Source organism: Camarhynchus parvulus, chromosome 10 (genome assembly GCF_901933205.1).
Source record: "Camarhynchus parvulus chromosome 10, STF_HiC, whole genome shotgun sequence".
Classification (NCBI taxonomy): Eukaryota; Metazoa; Chordata; class Aves; order Passeriformes; family Thraupidae; genus Camarhynchus; species Camarhynchus parvulus.
Genome location: NC_044580.1, coordinates 148,100 through 164,754, shown reverse-complemented (window position 1 = coordinate 164,754; position 16,655 = coordinate 148,100). Strand labels below are relative to the sequence as shown.

Sequence of the window (16,655 nt, the reverse complement as noted above, 5' to 3'; positions counted from 1 at the left end):
GGTTCAGCAGTGATCATTGCTGAAAACCTCACTCCAGCAGGGCTCTTCTGTAGGAAACCTTATGTGCTTACAATCAAGCAGCTGAATTGCACATTATCTGCAATTGTCAGTAACCTGCTCTGTGTGACCCGTCCTAGTCAGGCAGCACTGCAGCATTTTAGGATGGGAGTGCTTACAGCCCTCAACTGAGTCTGACAAGTGCCTGCAAGGTCAAGGGAAGCCTTGCTCAGGTAGATTTTGATTCTGCAAGCTGTTCCATTTGCCTCTAATTGTCTGTGCATTTGCAGTATGCATGTCCATGGGGGGAGTAAATCGTGGCCGTCTCCAAGTACAAATTTCTGTGTTATTACTCTTTGTTTTCTTCATTCATTCAGGGACAAATGTCTTCATTGAGCGCCCAGACAGTTCTTTGGTATTTTGTTTGGAAATAATTTGCAAACCTTTGTTAGGAAAGAAAACTGAGACAGAAAATGTAGATAAAACCATGAGGGTGCAGATACTGGGGTGGGTTGTAAAGCTCTGCTTAGACAGCTCCTCTGGTGGAAGTCCATAAGAATTTACACAAATTCAGCAAAAATCTTGTTTCAGGTTATAGTTTAAAAGTTATTTTCTTGGTCCTCTGGAGACATTAAAATATTTTAGGGAAGAACTGGTTGCAGTATAGTTCAGCTTTTCCCAAGACATCTCTTTAAGGTTTATTCCTTAGATGACATCCCTCTGTTCAGGTCATAAACACGGAGTCAGTGGTTCAGCGTCTTTGGCTAATACTATTTATAATGTTTGTTCTGTCCCTATAAGCAAGTCATAGAATTAAAATTATGATTTCTTCTTGATATCTCAGAGGAACATGCAGTTATAGAAGCAGAATTTTGTTTTTTACTGTGACATTGACAGTATTCATAAAAGTCGGTGGTACACAGATGTAGGCCCTTAAGCTGATCTAGACAACAAATCCCTTATGAAAGATGGTAGGGTTTTTTCCCTTCTCCCACAAGAATTGCCTTCCTGTGGTTGGGAAATGTTTTTATAAGGGAGATAGGGATAATCTGAATAGGGAGCTCAATCTGTCTTGGAATATTGATCAATATCTGCTTCAGCAATAAAATAACATTTAGCTAGAATGAGAATTTCCAAAGGGTGTGGAGAATATTGACAGCCTTGCATTATTTATTTTTGAGGATAAAGCTATAGAGAAAAATTTGTTTAATTTTCTTCTCTTGGTAAGCACACACAAAAGCTTCTAAAGTTTAGGGAAATTAAAACCAGTAAATTAGCATTTTAATATAGTGAATTTTTTCATCTGTGTTCTGAAGATTTTGATATCCCTAGAATGAAAATTCTTCCCTCCTGGAGGCAGTGTCAGAATGACCAGTTCTTAGGAAGTTCAGCCTCTAACAAAGAAGGGTGTTCTGTCCTGCTCCAGTGATTTGTTCTCTGTGGGTTTCTGTGTCTGGAACTTGTGTGAGGCTGGTTCTTGTCTGGGTGCTTTGGGACGCCTTTGGAGGATTGCCTGGGAATTCCAGTAGTGACTCTAATCAAGCCATGGGACATTCAGTTGGAGTCACAGTTCCTCTGAGATGCAGGGAGATCCTAGAATTGTGTTCAGCTCAGATGTACCACAAGTGTGCAGAAGAGATTTGCACATGGCAGAGAAATCCAGCTTGCCTAAGACAGAGAACTTGGCATCCTGTCTGACCTAAATACTGTTTGTTTTCTGACAGAAAATCATAAATGGCAATATAAGACATAATTAAAGCTTTCTTCCCATATTCAATTTCCAGTGCATCAGTTCTGGGAAACCTAAGTAGAGATAAAGGGGGTGGGGAAGGGACCACACTGCAGTAGGCAGCAGATGGACCAAGCCAGTCTTTACCCTGTTACATGAGTAATTGCAGAGCTCTGATTTAGAGATAGAAAAATGTGCATGTTAATCTAGAAACCTTTTTTGTCTGGAAAAAACACCACAGATTCTTGAGAAGCGCATTGCAAATCATGAGGACAATTCGGGATTCCTGTTCTGGGTTTTTTGTTCTGAAATACTTGGTCTGCCCTGAGCATCAGGAAAATCTGGCTACCCTATTCCAAGTGTATCTCAGCTGGCTCTTTGCTGAAGCTATTTGTGACTTTTGTAAATGTTATTGCAGTGATAATCTACAGTGCATCCTCACATCTGCTCGAGTGTTAATTAGTTTATTGTTTAATGTAGTGTGTTAAAAGCTTTTCTGTTCCATTTGAAGTTTGAACTGTAATTCAGTGATGCCCCACATGTAAGGCAGAGTTACAGAGCAGGAGGTTAGGATGTGGTATCCCTTTCCTGCTGGGTTGCTGCCTTGGCATATTATCTGTTTGACATCTTTGGTAGATGAGTGTCTGAAAAGAGAGTGAAAGATGACAAAGAGATTTTGTTTTCTCCTTGAGAAAAGAGATTTTGTTTTCTCATTTCTTCTGTATTAGGCATCTCACTCTCCTCTTATGGTGGGTTTTTCTGTTTCAGTTTGTGTCTCAGCAGGAAATATTCCAATTAATTTACGTCACAGATGTACCTTGTTGAAGATCACAGCTCATTTTCCCAGGCACTGCTACAGTTTTGTTATGTGGAAATTTTTTTTAAAAGGCAATACCCTCTCTTTTTACAATTTAGTATAATAATGCTGGAACTCTGTAGTACTTGAAACTCTGTTTATGGTCAGATGCACTCTTTTGTCTCCAGCCTATTGCTCAATTCCCTTCCAGCTGTAAAACCCCATTGTATTTTCTGACTGCTCAAACTGGGGCTGGTTTTCTCCTGTGCTGCCCAGTGTCTTTCCAGTCAGTGACATAGTTGCTCAGTTGGAGATTCAGGCAGGCACAGTTCTGTTCATGACTTGAACAGGTTTTTACTTCTGCAGGATGACAATCTTTCTATTGAACATTGGCCTGTGTGCATGCTGGATGCATTTCTGTTTTATTCATATGTAAAGATGCTCTGCCAGTATCACTGTGGAACATGTTGATTTTTTCTGGAAGAATGGCATGTTTTGCTGAGGTTTACAAATTATATTTAAGTTGCTGTATATGTGATTCTTCCTTAGCTGGCTAACAACACAAAGTTTTAGTCTTTTAATTAACAAAAAGATTCTTTTTCTTTCAGTGGAAGGTAGTGTTGATGATACTTTGCCAGGTCAGCCTTGGAGATGTTTTATCCTTGAGCAGTATTCAGTCACTTGTAGGGAGGGTAAAGAGATTTTTTTCTTTAATAGGCTACAGTAATATCTATATTATGTGTCGGGGGATAGAAAATACGAAAATAAAGGTAGTATAGAAAGTAATCTCACCCCTAAGGAGTTGCAGCTGGGCCAATTATCAAAGATTAGGAACAGGCCTGACTTTACCAGGCCACAGCTGAACCAATGAGAGGAAGAGTGCTATAAAAGAGTGGGGTTGCTGGTTGAGAAGGGAGCTGGAGTCAGCTGGCTCCTTTGTGAAGAAGAGTCAGTGCTCTGAGGAGATGCCCACGAGAAACACCAAGAAGGTTTGAAACCTTTGCGATAAGGAGACAACAGTATGGAACCCCTGCAATAAAATGGCAACATTATGAGGCAATAGTGGTTCTATATTGCACTATCTGTTCTTTCTAAACCCATAATTCATCATTCTCCAACTGTCTTGGTCACAATATGCATTTCAGACAAAACACAATCTAACAAACAAGTGCAAAAAGAGCTCAAATACTTATCTTTAGAGGTAATAATAACCATCATATTCAGTTTAGTTTCTGATGGATTTCTGCTATTGGCCAAGATGTTATGTTTAAATGTTGAGCTTCCTTAAATTACATGTTACTTACATCTTGTCACTGTGTTTGAATCACTTTGATCTGCAGTTCTACTGAGGATTTTGTTCTCTACTTTGACCTTTGTGCTGCACTCCAGAGCTCTTTACTTTGTCAAACACTACAGCAAGTGAGTGTATTTTGATATGTTGCCTTGAATTTTTTGACAGACTTCATGTGTATAGTCTCAGGTGCTTCCAAAGTGCTTCTGTAAATGGCTGGTTCCCCTGATAGTAATTACACACCCTTTGGATGCCACTGGCAAAGGAACAAAGCTGAGTGGGATGGAGTTCAAGACGCCTGACAGTGTCACCTTTCTCCCAGGTGCCAAGGGACGTGTGACAGGTTTACCTGCCCCACTGCCAGGAGTGGGGGGAGCTGTGGCTGTTCAGACTCTGCCTTTTGTCATTTCCACCTCTGTCACAGGGTGTGTGTATCCTGTCTGGGAAAATCCCCCTGAAGAGTTGCTTGAGATACTGCAGGTTAAATAAAGGTACAAAGTCAATCCTTCTGGAAGGCTTGGGAAGTGAAATGGAACATAATCACCTTACAGCCATTTTAGGGATTATTGTAACTTTTTCTCATTGCATTTTGTTGTATACTGCTTCATGCATGGGCTATGACACTAAAAAGAGCTATTTGTCTTCTGTTGTAATTTACCTTCTTTCTGCTAGAGGGGGGAGAATACATAGATGATAAGTTTAGGGGGATAATACGGAATATCCTCTAGAAAATTTCATACTGGCTTCTGCCACACATGGTGCCTTAAAACACAAAATAATTAAAAAAAAGAAAAAGAGACAAGCAAACTAATGGAGTACTACTTAGGATATTTTTTTAAATTAATGCCTCTTTTTCATAGAAATTATTAAAGCAAGAGCCATTTGTTATAAACAAATTTCCCATTTCCCACTGTAAAAAATGTGGAATATCTTTCTTCTGCTAGAATATCTGGGGCTCAATGAAAGCAGCCTGTGGAGAAATTAAATGAAATGTTACATTTCTGTGTTGTCAGATGTTTGTCAGATGCTAGTAAGAGGAATATTAAATAAATCCTTTAGGCTCTAACTGCATGTCTTACCATAGGGTTAGGGATAAATGTGTATCAAGTTCTCTGTTTTAAAATGACAGCTTCTCTCAAATGGGGAAAAAATTTGGTGGTAGTGATGTTAGTGAAGAGATGCATATTATCTAGAGATAAAAGTATGTATATTTCTATCTGTATAAATATATCAATAATACACAGGCATATAGACGCAGTATAGATGTAATCTACCCATATGTTGCATATAGATTCTATAAACATGTCATGTCTATATACATTTTAATGTGTGCCTAGCATTTTCTTTCTGTCCATAAAAAGTCACTTTTATTTTTTATATTTATAATGCTTTTATTCTAATGCATTTGACTTCTGCTTATTAAAATATTTGCTCATTTCTTTGCATGTTACCTGGTAAGCTGCTCAAAAATTATAGCAGATGTGGGGGGATTACGCTCCTTTTTATTAATGGGTAGGACAGTTGGGAAATAAAAATCAGTTCTAGGGATTGAAGTAGGAAGTTCATCTACTGTGACAGTGGTCACAGAGGTTTTCAGGATGAGGGAAGAGACGTAGATCTGACTCCATATTTCAGAAGGCTTGATTTATTATTTTATGATATATATATTACATTATAACTGTACTAAAGAATAGAAGGAAAAGTTTCATCTCAGAAGGCTAGCTAAACTAAGAATAGAAAGGAATGAACAATAAAGGTTTGTGTCTCGGACAGAGAGTCCAAGCTAACTTGGCTGTGGTTGGCCATTAATTGTAAACATCCAAGATGGGCCAATCACAGACGCACCTGTTGCATTCTGCAGCAGCAGATAACCATTGTTTACATTTTGTTGCTGAAGCTTCTCAGCTTCTCAGCAGGAAAAATCCTAATGAAAGGATTTGAATGAAAAGATGTCTGCAACAATCTACAGAGAATCATGTTTTTCTTATTGTCTACATTTGTAAGGGAAGATATGGAAATAATTTCTCCAACTTCAGCTGAAGAATATATGAAGGGGATAACATAAGAAGTCTGTGATAATCTTATGTACACAACTCCCTAACATGACATTTAATTTTTTCAGTCTATGGCAAGGTTACGTTTCTTGCAGTTTGCATTAGGTGCTCCATAATGTCTTCCTTAAACCTTGTAAAAGATCTAATTTGGCGAAAAAGTAAAAAAAAAAAAAAATTTCTATTTATTAGTTTCTCCTAGTAGTTTAAAAGATGGAAGAAGCAGAGATTGTGGGATTGTTTGGTTAATTGGTTGGTTGGTTTGATGGTGGATATTTTTTCATCTTTTTCAATGAGTTTTGATGCCTTCTACTGTGCAGTTACATGTTTGTGTGCTATACAGCAGAGCAGATCCAAGAAAATTCTTGGTAGGAAAATTTACAAAATGTACAGTGTGCTTGCTGGTAGGCTTTAGTAACAGATTACATTTGTCACTAAGCTTTACAGTACTTGCCATGTGTAAATGTATTTTCTTTAATGTATTCTGGCCTAGATGTTGTGTCTCAGATGAGAGAATTAATTAGATGGGGAATTCCAGGGCTGGATTATGTCAATGGCAAGTAAATCGACTTCTCTTCAGTTGATGTTAAGTTCTTTTTAAGATTAGTATAATTAGTCTGATTTTACAGGTGTAGAAACTGATTTGGAAAAGCAGAGTTACTCAGTGGGTTTGTAGGAGCCCCGTGAAGCACATCTGGGCCGTGGGAAGGCGGACACAGCACTGAGTTGCTGCTGGAACTGCAGCCTGGGTGTCTGTGGGTGTCAATTAAACATTGGCACCCTGACATCTGACCCTAATTGAAGACGTATAGGGAAACATCTCCCTTGCCATGGGCTGGACAGAACCAGAACCTTTGCAGATCAGCTCTGTGTGTGGCACTGTCTGCTGCACTTAACATCAGGCTATTATTGAAGAGGGTGGGATCCCCACTGTAAATTCATGGCCCCTTTACAGTGTTTAGATGTGCCTGAGATTTTTCTCTTTCCTCTTTCTGGACAAGTTTTGATGTTGTCCTCGACAGCTGGTAACATTGAGGAAAAGAGTGAGGAGAGGGATTTGAGGCAAGTGTTGTTCTGTGTCCCATTGAAATGCAAGTGGCTCTTAATGTGTCAGGATGTACAAACAGGAGGGAAAGAATAGAGAAATGTGTGAGCAGAGGTGAAGAACTGTCATACTGTACTGAATAGGCAGAGTAGGTTGATGTTATTGCCACCATAGGAACCAAAAAACCCCGGAGAGATGCTGGGCTTGATTACATCAATTCATAAAATGGGCTTTGCTTTCCTCTTTGCACTACCAGCTTTGATGCAAACGCTGAGGCAATGCAAGAACTCTTGTTAGAAGTGCAAAACAATCATGTTGTAATTTTTTTAGCTTCAGAAAGGATTCGTTGTTATTGAGGGAATGGTGATTGTGCCACTCATTTTAGTAAGTACCTTTTATAACAGATGACATACAGCTGGACTGGCAGAGACACATTTTCATCCTTTGATGCCATTTCTAAGAATCCTGGTTGAAATGGAAAATTTTACTTCTTCATCTTCTTTTACACATACACAGGAACTTGAATAGAGAAGAATGGAAGTCCTGCATCATTTTAATGCATTGAAATATGCAAATATACTTCCTTTTTTTTATTGTTGAACTTTCTGCTTGTTCTGCCAATAAATATGAGAATTTGAATGGGTCCTACTAAGAATGCTTACTGAAGCAGGGTTCCCAGCTTGCTGCAGAGGGGAACTTGGGCTCAGGTAGAACACCTAGACAGGCCAATATTGAAACAGCTGCCTTTGCAACTTGTTTCAGGAACATGGGTAAATAAGGCTCTGCATCCTTACTGAGCTATTTGCAAAATGAGAGCTTAATTGTGTTTTGATGTAGGTGATTGATACACAGACACATAGATATTGTAATGAACTTATCTTGGGGTTTAGGAAACATGTAGTTGTGTTGCAGAACTCTACTGTCTTTGTTATATAGTAGCTATCAGTGTTAAATTGCTTGTCCTGTACATCACATCTGAATTTCATACTTTATACCAGCATGGTTTGAGAAATGTTTAGAATGTGGTTTTCACAGGGACTGAGAAAACGTGTACTGGGGAATGCCCTTAATAAAAGGGAACCATTGTGGGTGTTGTGAAAATAATATTGATTTAGCACATGAGAAATAACCGTAACTATTTTATTTAGCATAATAAAAAATGTGGAGTAGGAGGAAGGTAATTTTTGGAACAAAACTTAGCATTGCGAAGAAGTGAGGGCATCCTGGGTCATTTTGCCGATGAAACTCTATAACCATGTAAACATAAAACGTCAGCTTGAAACACTTAATCTAAAATTTTGGGCATTTCTCCCTTAAAGTTCTGTCTTGCCTACTTTTGAAAAAGTAGAGTTAAGCAGTTTAAAATTTTGTTTCTTATGATGTGCAATATGTAACAACTTTCTGTTAATATCATACTAAAATCATCAGACAATTCTGTTGTTTACAAGAGAAAACAATTTTGTGATGTATTTCTCTCTCATATTAGGAAAAACCCCACATTTGCCCATAAAATTTACAATTTTCCAAAGGATATAGGAAAATTATATTAAAAAAAAAGGAGGAGGGGTGTGAAGTAAGCATTCAAATTTCCATGGAAGCTCTGTGTTTATGTAAAGTACAGCAGCTGCACTGCAAATTCTCCTCTCTGGATGACCTCAGTTCTGAACAAGACAGACTGTTCTGGGTGCAGGTGTGATTACTGAATTATTTGTTCTGTTTTAGTGTCAGTCAGTTACAGAGAAGTATTATGGGTAGAATTTGTATCCACTCAATAAAGTGAATTGGTAGATTTGGTATTCCACAGTTCACTATGTGCCTTCCTGCTATTGCAGAAATAGTTTATTTTATTCTCTTGAATTTCATTAGTTAAATAGGACAGAAAAGAGGAAGGGACTCCAGCAACAACCTCTGAATGCATCAGGCAGACAGAAAGGCAGGACTGCCCTGAAGATACTGCTGGACATAAAAGACAGTTTTGACAGCTGAATTAGGATATTTTTTAAAGAGGTTTATATATGTTGTTGGAATTGAGAATTTTAATTTGCTTCTCCATACTTCTTGAGAAATAGAGCTGTGAGAAATGCTCTCTTCTAACACATGCTTCCAGTCAGCCTTGGTCTGAACGGGATTGTTCTTGTGAACCTGCCCGCAGTTTTCCAACCTACCTTGGATCACATTGGTCTTTGCCAGGTGTCTGTACTTATTTATGTTCTGTGTGCCTTTTATCTCTTACTGGTTTATGCAATTTTATAGGAAAATCCTTTTCTTTCATCAGTGTTTGGTGCAGACTGCTAGAGAGCAGGACTAATATACTGAAATGTGGCTGCTTTTCTCACACTTGTCTCCAGCCAGGCAGGTGCAGTCAGACTGGAACCTGAGTTGCTGAACACCTGATGTGCAGCATGTCAACTTTTCAGGGTCTTGGAAGAATCAGCACAGATCTAGAACCCACAAAAGCGAGTCCTTGTAGAAAGATGAGTGTAGTTTCCTCCAAATAATTAGCAAATCCAGGCTCTGCTTTGACAACCATGTAAGAGAACTATTCACTGTAAGATGTGTGACTTCAGCAGCCAAGGCAAACTTACGCTTGTAGGAGGTTTTCCCTTTTATTGCTGAAAGGGCAATAAAAGGACATGGCACTTCATGTGAGTGGTAGTCCTGTAAAGGTTAAGGAGTGATGGCAATGGTATCTTTATGCATCCACTATTCTGTTCCTTCTCTCTTCAAACATGGTCCTGGCAGGACTGGCTTCGTGTGAGGCACATAGCATTAGTACAGAAATGTGTGTGAGAATTTGGAAATATTTTTTTAAAAGGCAAGGGGATTAAGATTCCTATGCAAAAAACAATGTACTCATACAACACTTTCGTGTTGTGTTTAATAAGCTTGCATTATGCTTTGTGCTTTAAGTAAAAAACAGATGGAAAATGGAAGGACATTTGCTGAGACTCATTGTAAATACTGATCTTGTTTCTGATCCAGTGCAGTTTCTTTAAATGATCTAATTGAAGACATACAGGCAAACAGATCAGATATCTCTGAGGATTAACAAGGGGTTTGGGTGAGTAGTGAATGATAAACAGGTCAAAGGAATGTGTAATCAGTGCAGTCACACTGTAGCATGATTCTCCTGAGCATGACAATTGCATACCTTTCTTTTAAACCATCTGAAGCAGATAGATCTTCCTCATGAAATTGGTAATGTGCTCATGGTAGGACTTGGAAACACATCAACATTTCTGATAGTGGGAAGTGGAAGTAGTGGAAGAGGGGTTTGGCAGGGTCAGGGACAGTTTGAGCACCACCCACTGCTGTTGGTGTTGGGAGTAGTGAGACACTGTGGTGGTAAACAGCTGGGGTTTCTCTGAGTCATTCATTCTCCCTTCCCACCTCATGGCTCTGTCTACCTGCGTGGGTGGCCAGGTGCGTTTCTAGGCAAGGAAGTCATTAAAATTGATGTCACATCTCACAGTCATGTTAGGGGGGAGAAGGGACATGATTGCATCTTTTTGTTACCTGTTTTGGAACCTTTGTGCACTCACAAAGTGAGTGCTGTATGTGACCATCAGTAAAAAGGGCAGGGGACCAACACAGCTTGTATCTTTAGTCTCACCTGTCTGTGATACGCCAGGCACTAGGCTGCACATCCCTATTAAGGTGCAGGAAGCGTCTTGTTCAGAAACACAACTGTGAATATCTTGTATTCATCTGCCCATCTGCTTTCTGTGGGGTGGATGGTGATTTTAGGTCGATAGCAGTTGATCTGATCAAGGGTATAAAGGTTAGGGGTGATACAATTGGGGACATGTTAACTTCAGCAGGTAGCATGGCTTGTGCTTGGATCAATTTTGCCTCCTGCTGAGAAAAACTGGTGCAATAATAAAGTGTCAAGGCTGGGTGTCTTGGAGCTTGATGAAGGTCACAAGTCAGAATTCATGGTGTGCTCACTGTCCTGCACTAACAATTTGTGTCTGTTAACATCAGGGCTGGACCTTTTGCTTCAGAAAAGGCACCTCCATGTAGAAACCTAGGGCAAGGTTGCTACCTCAGCATGAGGCTACAGTAACTTGGAATAGTACTTTGTGTATGTGCTCTTTTGTTAGCTGGTGTAAGGTAGAGCAGAGAGTCATCCTGCTTCTTTTAACAATAAAATCTGACACACCTGAGCCCAAGGAGGCCAGCTGGAAGAAGATGTTGAAACCCCCCAGTAAGTGAGGTGGCATCATGTAGCATTCAAATAAGTTATTTCAAGTTGTTTCTTTATGATCTTTGAACTTGTTTGCATGTTTCTTATTTGTTCTTTCAGATAAAACAGTGAAGTCTTTAACTGCTCCAGAAGAAGAGGGTCCGGAAGGAAAATGTCTCTGGCAAAGAAGTATCAGGTAACACTGGTAGTGGGGAAATTCTTAGTTTTAAAAATATTTATCTGAACCAGTCTTGATGAATTGAGTTACCTGAATTTGAAGTTACAGGTTCAGAGGAAGAAAATCTTGAGCTCTCGGTCACTGAAACCAGAAAAGTGCCTGCTTCTCGTTTTTATGTAAAGTGCTACTGCTTTTGATATGCAAACAGTGCGCTATACTTTGTAACCTCAGTCTTCTAGAGAGCAAAAGGAAGAGAAGAGAAAAATCTGTGTGGTGCAGGAATTCAAATAATACGGAGACAGGGTTCCTACTCCCTTTCACAATGCAGTCCTAAATTCCAGTAAAGCACAAAGAGATCCAATCAGCTTGGACTCTGAGGGCAAGGATTGCCCTGTGTTGTAAGGGGCATTTGATAATTCCTGGGTGCCATGAGTATAAAAGGAAACTGAGATGACTGAATGTTAAAGGAGCTGGAGCAAGCAGTAATAGAACTGAGTGGGCTGTAGCCGAGTGACAGCTCATCATATAATCATCATATTTTCCACTTAGAGCATCTCTGAAAAACAAGAAAGATGGTTTAATTCTTTCTGCTTTTCCTCTAAAAAGAGATTTTGAATAATTGTTTTTTGGAAAACCTTCATTGACTTCTGGGCTATAGGTACATATTTTGAGTGATAGAAGAGTTATTGCCTGTGGTTCAAAATATATTTTCACACTCAGACACCCCTCATTTAGATCATAGGAGAATTTCCCTTAGTCATTTTTCTTTTTGCTTAATTGCCTTCTCTTGCACAGAGGTTAGGTTGGCTCTGCTGGCATTTCATGGTGTAGAAGCAATCACTGAGGAAAGCAGGGATTTGTGCACATTTTGGTGTCTTTGATGCACCATTCTTCCTCCTGCCCATGTCTCACCCCTGAGGAACTGCCAGAAGAATCCTGGATGGGCACAGATGGATCAACTGAGTGGCTTTGAGGGCAGCCCTCTGCCCTCCCCATGGCTCAGCTGTACCATGGTGGGGAGCCAGGCCATTGTGCCCCCTTCTTCTCCCTCAATCCTCAGTTCCAAGAAGCTGATCAAGGAGAAACAATGGTTCTGTGATTATGTAAAGCAGTAGCAGGTTCCCAGTTTTTATAGGAAGCTCTCACTAACCTCTAAGTCAGTCTTTTTTTTAACATTATCAGGAGAACGGCAACTGGAAAATGGCTTTATTAGGTGAAATAGGATTTAAAGGAAAATGGGTCTCACAAGATGAAGTTAAAATCAATAGGAGATTGCACTTTATGCTGTGAGTCTTTAAGACTACATATGTACTGTGTGATCTAGTTTTGGGTTAGGAGCTTGTCAGGTTTTGTATCCAGACATGGCTTTGCAGTTAATAAAATATTATTCTTTTTAAAGTTAAATTGCATTTATTATTGGTAAATGTGGAGCTGTCCCTATGAAGCTGATGAAGTGTTGCCCTTGAAGGGTGAAGCTATGGCTGTGTTTTCCTGTGAAGTCATCAAACTGTGTGGTTGGTGCAGAGTATAGGAGAGTAACTTCAATTCAACTTCTGTATTCTTTCAGAAGGGGTAGCTCTGTTAGCAGCAGTGCACTCCACTAAAGTTTGTGCAGCTCTCTAGCAATAGGCTTTCCTACTGCAGCCCACCACTGAAGTGTCTGTATGACTGGAGCTTGCTTTGCTGTTGGCTTTCAGTTACTGTTGGGGGAGGGGGTTGCATGTGTATAAGGTTCAGAAATAGCTTTTTCTCAGAAATTTGGGGCAGATAAGTTACCTAGAAATAATCAGAAATTAGGAATATACATGCCAAAAGTCATTAATATTCTGCCACCTAGGAATGAATGAATGAAGGACATACATTCTCATTTAATTAAGAATTCTGAGCTTTTAGTGGCTAGGGAAAAAAAAGAGGTACTTATTTAATAGTGTTTTTAAAAGATGAATATGTTTAATAAAGTGTAGGTGTTCACAGTATTGGGGAGGCAAAACCAAGCTTTATGGTCTTGTATTTACTTCTCAGTCATGTTTACAGACGACTCAGACAATCAGCAGAGCAGGTGTCACCAGGTGGCCCAAAGCCAGTGGTGCAGAGAAGGAAGGAATCCACCTGTTCTGGCCTTCTGGGGTTTACCATCACCTTTGAGTCACTGCAGACTGCTTTTGCTGGGGAAGTGCTGTAAGGCAGATAGGTGGAGATTGGGGATAACATCCACTGTTGGTTCAATTCAGATTGTACCTATCTTATTTCAGAAGATGAATGTGGAATGTAGATAATTGATCAGCTTGAGAGCTGAGATTTGGTATCTTTCTAGCATGGGCCTGGAGAAATGCCTTTGTTTTTTGTGATAAAGAACTATGCGTAAGGTCTTGATTAAAAAGGTGAAAAGGTGTCTCTAGCTTTTGACCAGTCAAACATTTGCTGTGTTTTCTGTGACTTCATGCTGTTACTACAGATGCTGACACATAACCAGACATCTGCTTCAAAGTGACATGTGCTCTGGGAGCTAAAGGGATGATGGTACAGAAAGCTTCCCAGTATCTTGGTGATACTGCTTCTGTCACCAAACCCTTCATGAGTCATCAGAGATCGTCACATTTTGGTTATGCCATAAAGAAGACTCAGGTTGAATTTTGAAAGTATTAATAACCTTTATAGGAACTTACTGCAAATGTTTCATGTTCTTTCCAGAAAAAATTTTCTTGTGGTTGTTTCAGTTTGACTCTAGTGCCATTTGTTTTTCTTTCATTATGGATGAATCATCAAATAGCTGAATGTAGAATTGAATTTGACTGAGGTCAAATTCATTGCTTGTATTGGCAATTACAATTTCATTTAAATCTGTAGTTCACACTTGTAAGAAGCAATGGCTTTTGCTCTAGCCTCTTCACTGAAAGACACATTTTGCATCTCCATGCACATTATTTGTGTTGTCATAGGAATTAAACCCAATTAGGATGACACCAATATTCTTTCTCTCTTTTTCCTAACCTCTGTTTTATTACCCAGTGGATGCATTTAAACATTCAGGGATGGTGTTAACAGGAGGCAGAGAAACCACAAGGGACTTTTCTCTGCAGCCCCTTATGTATTAATTTTTTTCCTTCAGGTTTTTACTATCTAAAGAGATATTTGTTCTGACTATCTTTTAACTTCTGCAATTGGAACAGCTGTTTATATTGGGCCTTCAGAGAGACCAAGGGGCACTTTGATGGCCAGTGACACTCTGAGAAGTCCTTCCATGTGTGCTGTTTCTGAGTTGTGGGTGTGCAGCAGCTGGGCAGGATGAGAGGGCACCAGGACAGACAGGAGCATTACTGATGCATCAGTTGCTCTCAGTGATTTGTGGGTGTGGCTGTAATGTGTGTGTGAAGGAAATGCTGCTGTTGCAAAGGAATCAGATGAACTCAGATATTGAGCACAATTTTTCATTTATAATTGTGTGTACTTGTACAATCTGCACATAACAATAAAAACACTACAGTGAAACTGAGGTGAAGTTTGGGTAATGTTTCAGTCTAGAAGTTTGAAGTAAAGACTTTGGCAAGAATGAAAAAAGTATCTGGATTTTAACTCTCTCTAAAATGTCTCAATTTGGCATTTTGGATTGTTTCCTATAATGCTGAGAATTAAAGATGTGTTATCTTTAGTAAAAAATGTTAGTAAAGTTTTAAAAAATTTCTACCAGTAGAAATTTGTTAAAATGTACATGTAAGTTCCCAACAGCGCGAGCTGTATCTTCATTTTCTAAATCTTCAATATGTTGGTTTTGTGACCACCACCACTAGTTGCAAATATTCTGTATATGAATATGGAGACTATTTAGCTCTTTCTGGTCAGGTAACCATGGTTGTTCTCCCTTTTCAGTGCAATTCTAAAGAATAGTGAACTTAATACTCTAGGTGGCTGACATGAGTTCACCAGGTGAGCTCAGCTCAGCCTGTGGAGCAGGTGGTGTCTAAGGGCTTTTAAAATGTCCAGCAAAGGTGTGTTATGTTGAAATCAATTTGTGCAACAGCATATACTTGGAAAAAACACAGCTAAAAGAGTGGAAAAAGAAAATAGAAAAGAGTGGATTGGATTTTCTTTTTAATAAAGGAGAAAGTGTAACTAGGAGGGATATAACTTGAAAGAATTGTGTGATGTCACAATTAATATTCTTAGTATTTAAAAATTATAAGAATGAAAGCCCCAAAAACTTTAGATTATCTTTTAAGACTTTGATGAATGATGCATAGACTAATAGAAAACCAATCAGTGTCAAAGAAAAAATGTTATTTGGTCACAGCATTGCTAAACAGGCTGTAAAAGAAGAGTATGTGCCAGTCATTTTTGCTCTCTTATCAGGTCAAGCAGATCAAAGCTATATAAACTACAATATATCTAGTCAGGATGCAAACCACTTGAGATAAAGCTCATTAAACCATGTAGGTCTATGCTTCATGGTTAATTTAATTAATTTTGAGGATTCTTTTAGATCAGTCTACAGTGCTTGTTGGTCTTGGGGTTACTGTTTTTTTTTTAAATCATATTATTTTTCTTTTTAACAAAATGAGTAGTTTTCAATCTGCAGGTAATTTTTTCATAAGTAGAAACTGACTAAATCTATTGGACCTACTGGAGTATTTTACTCAGTTCTGTCACAGACAGAGCTGGTCAAACTGGTAAAAAACCAGTCCTCTAAACTGATTTTGAGGTGTGTTTCCTCTGTTTATCTAAGCCAAACAGGAAGGGGGCTGGATTCCTAAGAAGCTCCCATCTGATGCAGATAGCATAGAATTATTTTTTTCCATAATAATGCTACAGAAAATTATTCCCGGGTCAGGGTGTGTAGTGGGTATGACAAATGGATGCAGAACAGCAAATTAGTGTCTCTTTTGGAATAAAACAGTAAAACTTGTTCTGCTCTTCTCTCCATCCTCACAGGCACATGATACTGCAGAGATTCAAAATCAGAAGTAAATCAGCTGGACAGTTGCCTCCTGCCTTCCTAAATAGGCAGACATATTAGCAACAGAAGAAGGGGCCTACCTACCTCATTCCTGTGAGTAGCTATAAACATCCCCTCCACCCCTCAAATCAACATCTGCCAGATAGTTGTTTTGGAAAGCTGAGCATAAGGATGTGGTGAAGAAAACAAAAATTTTAATTTGTTTTCTTATTGGCAACAATTAAATGTAGCCAACCAAAGAAACCAACCAAAATTATTAACAGGCTACCAACATGCCTATTGCCTGTGACTACACAGAGCTGATGGATGATGCGTTGTTACTCATTAAATCAACCTTTACCTGTGCTTCCTAAAGCTTGCATGCTGCATAAGTTCCTAAAAGCATCCATATCATTGCCATGTTAAACTGATGCTGCTGTTAGTGTGTCACT

At 39.1% G+C, this 16,655-nt stretch overlaps 1 protein-coding gene across 1 annotated transcript in view; it reads left to right on the top strand.

Moving 5' to 3' along the window:
• The window catches only part of OTUD7A (OTU deubiquitinase 7A), a 100,511-nt gene that overhangs the window by 25,545 nt on the left and 58,311 nt on the right, over positions 1 to 16,655 (top strand). The window contains exons 2-3 of the mRNA XM_030955519.1: positions 11,216 to 11,291; positions 16,200 to 16,317. The gene's annotated coding sequence lies outside the window, so the exon portion shown is untranslated. The remainder of the gene's footprint in view (positions 1 to 11,215; positions 11,292 to 16,199; positions 16,318 to 16,655) is intronic.